The sequence below is a fragment of the Aythya fuligula genome, chromosome 2, assembly GCF_009819795.1.
Source record: "Aythya fuligula isolate bAytFul2 chromosome 2, bAytFul2.pri, whole genome shotgun sequence".
NCBI lineage: Eukaryota > Metazoa > Chordata > Aves > Anseriformes > Anatidae > Aythya > Aythya fuligula.
This window is the reverse complement of record NC_045560.1, coordinates 16,296,196-16,306,268: the sequence shown is the minus strand read 5'-3', so window position 1 is coordinate 16,306,268 and position 10,073 is coordinate 16,296,196. Positions and strand designations below refer to the sequence as shown.

The window sequence follows — 10,073 nt, the reverse complement described above, 5'->3', positions numbered from 1 at the left end:
TTTTTTTTTTTTTTTTTTTTTTTTTTTTTTTTTCCCACTCAGACAATCCTCTCAGGCCTGTTTTACAGGGCATTTTTAACAGGATCAAAATTCCATCTCTAAACCTTGATGACTTTAGTGAGAAGCTGCTGCCTGTTTTTATCCTTAGGGAAAGCGAAGGCCTTTCATAGTTTCAAATAGGACGACATGACTTGTGTTGAAAGGCAGCAGGATAAGTTATACTTTTAAGGTCACTTTTCAGTCCAGGATTTGGAGCCTTACTACGGTTTTGGTCTGCCCTCCTTTCTGTGCTAGCCTTCCTTCTCCTCTCCTTCACCCAGACTGGAATGACACGTCTACGCTTTCTATTTGATGTGGGTTTCATGTATCTGCTGCACAAAATAATTCATAACCACTAGGCAAAAGGCATGTGCCCGCACCACATCGTTATCCTGCAATTAAGAAAATCCTCCCTGCCACAGAGCTATAAAGCCCGGCAGTGTTTCGAGCTAAGCCCTCAGTATTCAGTTCAGATCTCCTCCAAGGGCGCAGAGCTGCTGGAGTGCTGCAGATATTTTGTAGTGTGCCTTGTGAGACACACTTGGTGTGTTGATGTGAACTTTCTTTGGTTTGCCTCACTTCAGTGTGTTTCCACACCTGGAAATTTTCCCTTCTGCTTCTCTGCACAGGCTTCGTGAGGGTGAGGAGGAGAAGTCAGCTCTGCTCGTGTGTATGCAACTGACAGGAGAGAAGGAGCTACTCTGCCTCGTCCCACGTGCTCTCTGCCTGAGCTCCTAGGTTTAACACACCCTAGAAACGATTCCCCCTTTGGTAATTCGTTTTGCAGTCACGTTTCGGGCTCCTTTATAAGTTGGGTTGCTTTATAAGACCTGAACGAGCGAAGCAGGACTCATCCTCCACGTAACACACTTAGGGAACTGTTTGCCTAAACTGAAAGATTAGAGAGAGTGGAGGATTAAAATAAAAAGAATGACACTAAAAGGGAACTAAGGATGATACTGAAATGGTACTGGGGATGATGGCTGCTGGGCTGCTTAGCCTCAGAGAACTCGGGTGCTCTGCTCACCCTGTACTGCATGGATGAACACCTTTGATGCACTACTTAGGTGAGGTCTACAACATTGTAGATGTTTCCTCCACCTTCCTAACCATGCCTTATTTTGAACCAGCACAGCCAGGCAGGAAAATGGGCTGAATTCCCCTCAGGAGGGGCGATGACCTCCTGCACCCCCAGCTCCCGGCCCCACAGGGGTCCCAGCAGCAGGGTGGGCACGGGGCTGTCTGAGGCGCCCCTTTGTGGGGCTCCTGGGGGGCTCCACCCCTGCACACCCCACAGGGGCACCCTGTACCGCCACTTGCACACCCACAGGGGCTGCGTGTGCACGAACGAGACACGAGGGGAACGTGAGGGGGGGCATGGCTCTGAGGGGCGCGGCCCCTTTAAGGAGCGGGGCAGCGCCTCCAGGAGGCGCGCGGAAGCGGGAGCGAGCCGGGCGGGGGGCGCGCAGGGGAGGGGGGCGTGGCCAAGGCGAAGAGGGGGCGTGGCTAAACTCAGCGTTGGCCACGCCCCCTCTCCGCCTGGCCCCGTCCCGCGTGGGGAGGGGGGGGAGGAGGAGGAGGAGGAGAAGGGGGAGGAAGGGGAGGAGGAGGAGGAGGAGGCGCGGACACCGGAGGCAGCGGCTGCCCCCGAGCCGTGGGCTGCGAGGTGAGTGGCAGCGGGGGCGGGCAGCAGCGGGGGGAGCCCCCCGGAGCCCCCCGGAGCCCCCCGGGGCTGTGCCCCAGCTGCAGCGGGACCCCCGCCGGGGGTGCTTTTTGGGGTACGGGAGCTGTGCATGGGGGAACGGGCAGGCAGCAGCGGTGGGTGGGGTGCTGTAGGGTGCTGTAGTGTCCTGCAGGGTGCTGCAGGGTGCCCCGCTTGCTAGAGGTGCCCCCGCACGTGGCCCAGGGGCAGGGCGCTGCTGGGGGGGAGGTGGAAGGGGTCCCGCAAAGGGGGGGGTGTGAGTGGGAAGCGCGAGTTGGCCGCTCGGTTTTGGGGGTTTTAGGTCTTCGGCAGCTGCTGGTGGTGGCGCTGAGCGCTCCGGGCTAAGGTGGCATCTCATGACCCAGGGGTAGCGCGCTGCTGGTGGGCACGGCTGTCCCATAGCCTACGGAAAGTGTTCCCGGGGGTTATTTTTATCGCAGGTTTCTTTAGGGGCGAACCAAACTCGATCGTACTGGGAAATGTTCTCAGCCTGCAGTTATCTCAATCTCGTGCGTTCAGAATGAAAACAAAAGCGGCTGTGGAGGGGAAGCCTCCCTTGACAGGCTCACGCAGCCGGTGGGGTTGGTGACAGCAGCTTCGGGGTTACCTCCAGCTGAGGAGCTGCCGTCCTCAGGCTGGGTGCAAACAGAGGTCCCAGGGGTCCCACAGCCTCTGCCTGGAAGCGTGGTCCACGCTTTCCCCTCTGTTCGCAGAGAAGCGGTCCTGCTGTGCACCACGCCTCCGAGAGACCGAGGGGCCCGTGGTGGAGCCGGGAGGAAGGGGCAGTGGGTTCAGCTCAGCTCCTGCAGCGCAGCCCTGACAGCTGCTCCTGCGGCCAGGAATTCTCCGCCGGTCTGGCATGCAGCTTTCCTGCCCCTCTTGGGGCTCCAGAGCCGCTTGAGGCCTCGGTAAGACGGTGTTGGCTTGGCCCTTCTGTGCATCCGCTGTAGGTAACGGCATGGGGTGCACCAGAGTAGTTTGCTCTGTTTCAGTTCTTTGTTTATCTGCCCGGAGACTTTGTCGGATATTATTGTATCAATGAACTGAGATGCATTTAGTTATATTCTGTACTGCCCCGATGGGAAGTATGTTTTAGCTTTCGCTTTAAATGAGGCAGATAAGAGTTAAAAAGCTGCATCTTAGTGTGGATGTGCGTGCCTGTCAGTTTATCCGGCCGTGATATCATTGTTAACCTCACTGATGGAGGCAGGACCGAAGTGTCTGTTCTGCACAGAAACTTTTGAAATTACTACAGGGGAATCGCGTGCCTTCGAGCAGTGAGGTTCTGAGCAAAATTCCTGTCTGCACGTGATTGCTAGCTTCTGCTAGGTGCAGCCGGAGTGTATTCCGCTGGGGGAATCGTTTCTCACTCTTTGTTTCTGTTGAAAACGTATAGTTTGTAACCGCACTGCTCAGTTCTGTGTGGATGCAAACCATGCTGACTCATATTCTGAACTGTTTCAGCCTTGCTCCATGTAAACACAAGCACACTTCTAAAATATTTAATTTGTAATGTCTTCAGTGGAGAGCTATCCCACAGCTCCTGGCAAAATTCCCAGAAGCAGCAGATTCTGGGGTACTGGGAGTTTCAAAGGCCACTGGTGCCTGGTGGGATAACTGTCTGAACTGGTCGAGTGTAGTTTATCCTGGCACTGGGACAGTTCAAACTGAACAGGTATTTAATCTTGCTGAAAGCAAGTCTGCTTTGAACAATACTTGGTATGTGTATAAGCCATTTAGAGCCTGTTGGGACACGGCTGTCAGGAGATCTACATGGTAGGGAAATCTTTGTTATGGCAAGTAAACTTTGGTGTGGATGTACTTCCTAATAATTTTTAAATAATGCCTTTGTGTAGTCGTATTAAATGATTTGTTTGCCTACTTCCTCCATGGTAAAGAACAACAGTAATTGCTTTGTGAAAGAGCTGAATGTGTAAAATGCTTGTTAAAGAGAACTTTTTGAAAGATGGAAACTCGCACCTCTGCTGATAGACATAAGCACACCCCAATAGATCTTTCAATGGAAATAAACTGCAGTATATGACTTGACTACAAAGAAGGGGAGCGGTGGTAGCAAAGAATGCTTTCCAAGTACACTTATTTTGTCTGTACCTGGTAAGTACAGCACTGGAATTTTAAGATAAATACCTTCTCTTTTAAAGCAGCAAGTAGTTTACAGGAGAATAACTGACAAAAAAGCTTAGAGACTGGAGCGGTATTGTGTTTTTTCCCTGGATTGTGATCTGTCTTGGTTGAAAGAGTAATCCCTAATGGTAAGCATGGAGAGTAAGTTGGGAGAGGTTCAGTGCAATTTATGGATGGTCCGGATCATTTATGTATCACTTGCTCATGCTGGTTGACTCAGTGCATTACTTGTAACTGTTAAAAATCAGCTGTTTGCCAAACTGTGCTAAGCTTCACAGATGTCTTAACTCATTCCAATATCCTGTTCTTGCTTTCATTTTTACTTTTTTATTTTCAGAACAAGACTTCAGAGACACTGGAGTAGTGGGGTGGGCTCAAAGCTGGACGAGTCTGGATAGCAAACCTGGCTCAAAACTGGAGAAAAAGATGGTGCTCTAGAGCTCATTCTGAGGTCCTAGAACCATGGAATAGTTTGGGTTGGAAGGGACCTTAAAGCCCATCCAGTTCTGACCCCAATGCCATGGACAGGTATGCCACCCCCTAGACGAGGTTGCTCAAAGCTCCATCCAGCCTGGCCTGGAACAACTCCAGGGATGGGGAATTTGCAGCTTCTCTGGGCAACCTGTGCCAGTGCCTTAGCACCAATAAAGAATTTCTTCCTAATACCTAATCTAAATCTACTCTCTTTCAGTTTAAAACCTTTCCCTGACAAAGAGCCCCTCCCCAGCTTTCCTGTAGGCCCTCTTTATGCTGTTATAAGGTCTCCCTGGGGCCTTCTCTTCTCCAGGCTGAACATCCCCAACTACCTGAGCCTGTCTTCATAGGAGAGGTGCTCCAGCCCCTAAATCATCTTCGTGACCCTCATCTGGGCTTGCTGCAATATGTTCATGGCCTTCTTACAGCCCCGGAGCTGAAGGCAAGGCTCTAGGTGGGGTCTCACAAGAGCAGAGCCCCTTCCTCCCCTGCTGGCCACGCAGCTTTTGATGCAGCCCAGGACACGGGTGGCTTTCTGGGCTGTGGGCACACATTGCCACTCATGCTGAGCTTCTTGTCAACTAACACCCCCAGGTCCTTCTCAGGGCTGCTCTCAATCCATTCTCCAGCCAGCCTGTGTTTATGCTTGGGATTGCCCTGGCCCAGGTGCAGCACCTTGCTCTTGGCCTTGCTGAACCCCATGAGGATTGCCCAGGCCCACCTCTCAGGCTTGTCCAGGTCCCTCAGGATGGCATCCCTCCCCTCCAGTGTGTCAGCTGCTCCACACAGCTTGGTGTCATCGGCAAACTTGCTGAAGGTGCACTCGGTCTCATTATCCATGACTGACAACAATGTCAGTCCCTTGGAGACAGGAGACATCACTCCCTCTTCCACAGTGTGGCAGTACTAGCAGCTGTGCGGCTAGCACCAAGTGCAGCTGGAAGAGCAAATCTGTCTTTTTACCCCTACAAATGTTACGGTGTGAGGGTAGCACGCCTGTTACTGCTTTTCCTCCAGGAAGGGCACCATGCTGTAGCACGACAGTATTTTGGTACCAGAAATATCTTCTCTGGAACTGTGATTCAAGGCTCTACTCTATTTCCCTTCCTTATTGAGCACATGGGTCCTATTTATATGAGGAAATTCTTAGAAATATGGCTTAATTCACAGAAGGATTGCACTAGAAATTCTGAAACTGAAATATATGGATGTGGCATTTTTTTTTTGGTAAGTGTGCAGAGACACACACTTGCCACTGACAGAGTGGCAATTAAAAGAGTCTTACAACCCCTATTTCCAAATCCTTTCTGTGTTGGCTATTAGTAGCACTTTTCTTTATAAAAGGGAAGGAGGTTAAAAATTGTGCTTGCATCTGTTTTTGTTGCTATGACAGCTGTCTTGGTCCAGTTTTAACTGTCATACTCTGGATAGCTCTTAACTGGGATTTTAACCTTAATAGTTATGTGCAGAGGAAGTCAAAGAGGAAACCTTTCAATGCTGTCTCCTTTGCTCACTCAAAAAAATGTTCCCTTTGAGTTGTACTGTTTTTAATCAAGATGTAATGGAATGTCTCAATCCGCTGCTAACTGTTTTGGTGCCTAGTATAATTACAAGTGCTACAGTTAGGGTATAAAATAGTAGCCAGTTTGTTAGCACTAGTTAATCATGGCTTGGCTTGAGCAAGAAAGATGTTGCCACTGATACTTTGCTTCTGAGACTTGAAAACTGGGAAGATCACTTGAACTGAGGTGATGCAATTTTTGTGCAAGGTCACGTACAAAATCACGTACTCGGATGGCAGTTGTGAAACCAGGCAGCACTCCTTGCAACACGTTATCAGGCATTGCACAGCCAGCAGTAAACAAGGTGCAGGCAGGGGGATGTGTTGTCTTCAGGTACCAACTTACTTCAACACTAATGTGCAAAACCAGTGCAAAAAAGCCATGAAATAGCCCATGTTTATTTAAACTTCTCTCAAGTGAATAGCTAACTTTAGCAGTCAGCGCCTGTACTAAGAGTTTGTATGTTGCTGTCTTCCTGGCACTAGCTGGAAAATCCTGTAATGGGAGAAACTTTTAAAGGTTAGATGGCAGCCTGTTAGTCTGAATAAAGCATTTTTGGTAACTGTTGGTGGTAAAGCGGCAGAAGTTTGGAAAGCTCTACAACCCTAATCCAGACCTGTTTTAAAGGGCAACTTCTAATACAGAATACCATACCGTTTAGGCCAGTTGGAGGGCCAGCTGTCTATTTTGGAAACCAAGCTGCTGCTTTTTAAGATGAGAGCCATATTTTTGTGAATATGAACTCTTTTGTATCTGCTGGCTGTGCCTCGTCTGAAGGAAGGAGCAGCTGTGGTGCATTCGCCAGACCTGCATTTGGCTGTTGCTGCCATTGTGTTGTGTGTAAACATGTACCATTATTTTGGATCACATAGCAGCCTGTTCAAAAGGGTCTCGCATTCCCCAGCTGTTCCGCAACTTTTCCATCTCTGAGCTTGCCAGCTGCTTAGCACAGGCAACTGTAGCTGCATTTGCTTTTCTGGTGTTAAGTATTAGTGGAGATAAAATTGACTTCTTCTTGCATGCTAGGTGCCGTGAGCCCCTTCACTACATCTAAGGACTTAAAGCAGAAGTAGACTGTTCTTGCTACACCAGGGTTGTCATGAGATGTTTTCTTTGCCACTGGTTGCATTGATTGCTTACAAGTCTTTTCCTATAGATTTGGCACCAATACGAAATAAGGCAGTATTTACCTAGAGATGTAGATCCCATGTCTGTGGTAGTAACTAATCTAAAAGAAGCAGGGCATGAAAAGGCTCCCCTTACAGCTATGTCAACAGCTCTTTTGTTTCCCCACTTCTCTGAACAATGTTCAGTTTACCGAGGCATCTTGTGATCTGCTGTCAGCCAAGGCTTTCACTTACCTATTCTTGAAACGAGTTTTGTTTCAGTGGCAGCATTGCTGGGATCAGATGTCAGGAGGGAGCAGGCTCTGAAACGCCTGGTACCTGCGGGTGAGGGACCCTCATCTGTGTCCTGCCTGCTGGATCTTTCCACCCAGCCTGCTGCTCCTGTGGTGTAAGGGATGGGAAACCTCCAGGGAAGCTGTTTGTGCTCTTTTCTCCACCTGTGAGTCTGTGACTACATCCCTGGAGGCGGAGAAGCCAAAAGGCAGACTATGCTCATGGGGTGAACCTCAGCAAAAGTTTTGAACAGAGTAAGTTCAGGCACCCTTGGAGAAGGGAGAAAATACATTTAATGCCCAAAGTTGTCGTTCTAACCACTTAACCTGTTTTACAATGTCAGTTTGAAACTTTGGCTAAGAAAGCGTGTATCCGTGGTTGCTGCAAGAGAGCGTTAAGGTGTAATAAAGCAAACTTCTCAGAAGCTAGAGATGGTTTCATTAGCTAGTATTTCATACCCCCCTGCAAAGGCATAAATCAAGTATTTTACTGAAAGCATACTGAATGCAGTTTGTAGTTTAAGAATATAAATTTGATTTTTCCTGGCTGTGAATCGTGGAATGGTGAAGGGAGTGACTTATGCGCTCTTACTGTGGGTAGCAGAAAAGGCTGCCTGTGCCCCAGGTTCTCAGTTACCTGTTTTAACTATTCTGAACACCCTATTATTCAGCGAGGACGTTTTGAGGTGCCTGTAGATAAATTTCTTTTTCTTCCTAGCCATTTTTTCTTTTTCCAGGCCTGTTCTGTCCTAGATGGTCATACCTTTTGTGTTCATGTTAACATGATTGAAGTAATATTCGTGTTTAATAGGAGGATGACTCTGGCTTAATAATAAAGCATTGCCATGTAAAAACAAAACAAACAAACAAAAATAAACATAAAAAGAAGTCTCATGGTTTGTATTTCCAAATTGCTGAGATTTTGAACTTTGCCGTTCAAATGCTAGTGTCTTACAAGAAGTTAAAATACTGCCTGTCTTTGGCAAAATGCTTGCTCTTATCTTCTGGAAAATCACTCTTTCAGGCTCTGTGTTGGAATACTAAGCCAGTATTTGTCTGAAATCGTAGCAGAAGTACAGACCAATAGCTTGAAATGATCATATTAGATACATAGTTATGTTAGCTGAGCAGAGTCATTACATTGACCCTAACTTAAAATGTGTAGTTACTACAGGAAAATATGTAGAAATGAATGCATGTTCTGGGTACAGTAACCATATAGAAATGGCTCTTCAGAAAACAGGTAATGAGTTCTCATCTAGAAAAGTAGACTTTGAAGTGTTCCAAAAATGTTCATGTTTTGAAAACAGAAAAAAATAAGTTTGATACTGAGGGCAAGGAAGGATGAGTGGGCAATGGATGAGAGCAGATGAATGGGGTCAGGGAATGCATCTTTATTTTTTTTTTAAAGTGCTTTTGATTAATTCATAAACCTCTTTGGAGTGAGTACAGGGAATGGACATGGAGGAGTGGAACTTGAGAAGGGTAAGAGGGTGCTGGTTTGTCCTCAGTTGAGCAGAGAAAGAAGAGAATATCTGATTGATAAGAGGTATTAAATTATTAACGGCTCTAAGAGAAACAATTATTTATTTTTCTTGGAAGGAGGTGGGAAGCCAAGTGATGAGACTTCCAATGGCACTAACTTGCTAGATGTGTTCAAGGGAATGGGGCAAAAAGAAGGCATTACTACCTCACCCACCTCTGAAAATTGTTCTTAACTATAAAAATTGGTGGAAGTTCTGGAGACACATTTAAAAAAAAAAAAAAAAAAAGAGCATTGCTGAAAGCATGTTGTCTCTCTTAATTTCCTTTTAAATGAAAGGTTCAGCCAGTGTTGTTAAATTGGCTTAAATTTGCTCCATCCCCTAAAGGGGAAAATATTTATTTTAAAGTTTCCTCTACATTTAAGTTGGCTCCCCAGCCGGTTTAAAGACATGTCTGTCCATGCAGTGCCTTCCAACTCCAGGAAAGCTGGCAACTGTAAGGCTTAGCAGAGGAGGAGACCTTGTGGACTGCACAGGAGAGCAGCATTTCCAGCAGCCCGGAAATTGCTGTTCTGAAAATGTAACTTGAGTTCATCCCTTCAACCTTTGCTTCCTTTTGCTGTTGTTAATAATTTCCTTTGCACAGCTAGTGGTAAGCGCAGCTTCGCCTGCCTCACTCCGCTGCTTCTTCCATTGCTCTCTGAAACTAAAAACAATACAGCATGTATTAATTTAAGATTAGCAACAGACCAGTGGCAGGTAGAGCTGCTTCCCCAGGCCTCAGGGTGGTGTTTGCTGGGAGCTGTCATCTCCAACTTCAGCGATTTGTTTCTCTCCAGGCAGGTTATTGCAGCTCTTACCGTGGTTTGATGTGCGCAGTGGCGAGCTTGGGTGCCTGTTATCTCACAGCTCGTGTGGTTCCTGAGCCTGCCCCATAATAGCTGAGCAGCCCTGGGTAAGGCACCACAGATCCAGTTACACACAACCATCTCCATCACTGGAAGATTCAGGAGTTTGGAAGTTTTTTAAAAGCGAAAGCTGCACTAATGAACAACATTGCCAAAAGAAAAGAGAATATATCTCCTGAGGTAACAGCTATCAGTAAGGATCTGGTGTAATTCTCTCATCTTTTTAGGGTTTCCTGTTACAGCTTTTCATGTTCTAGATGCTTTGCATTGTTTGTGAGCCTCTCGTGAGACTGTTCTCTCCTTTGTAATTGGCATTGGGGTGTTACATGCAAAAAAAGTAGCTGCTGCTGCTTCTGCCAC

At 47.4% G+C, this 10,073-nt stretch overlaps 1 protein-coding gene across 1 annotated transcript in view; it reads left to right on the top strand.

Moving 5' to 3' along the window:
- Positions 1-1,658: 1,658 nt before the first annotated feature.
- The window catches only part of SVIL (supervillin), a 136,069-nt gene continuing 127,654 nt past the window's right edge, over positions 1,659-10,073 (top strand). The window contains exon 1 of the mRNA XM_032182246.1: positions 1,659-1,705. The gene's annotated coding sequence lies outside the window, so the exon portion shown is untranslated. The remainder of the gene's footprint in view (positions 1,706-10,073) is intronic.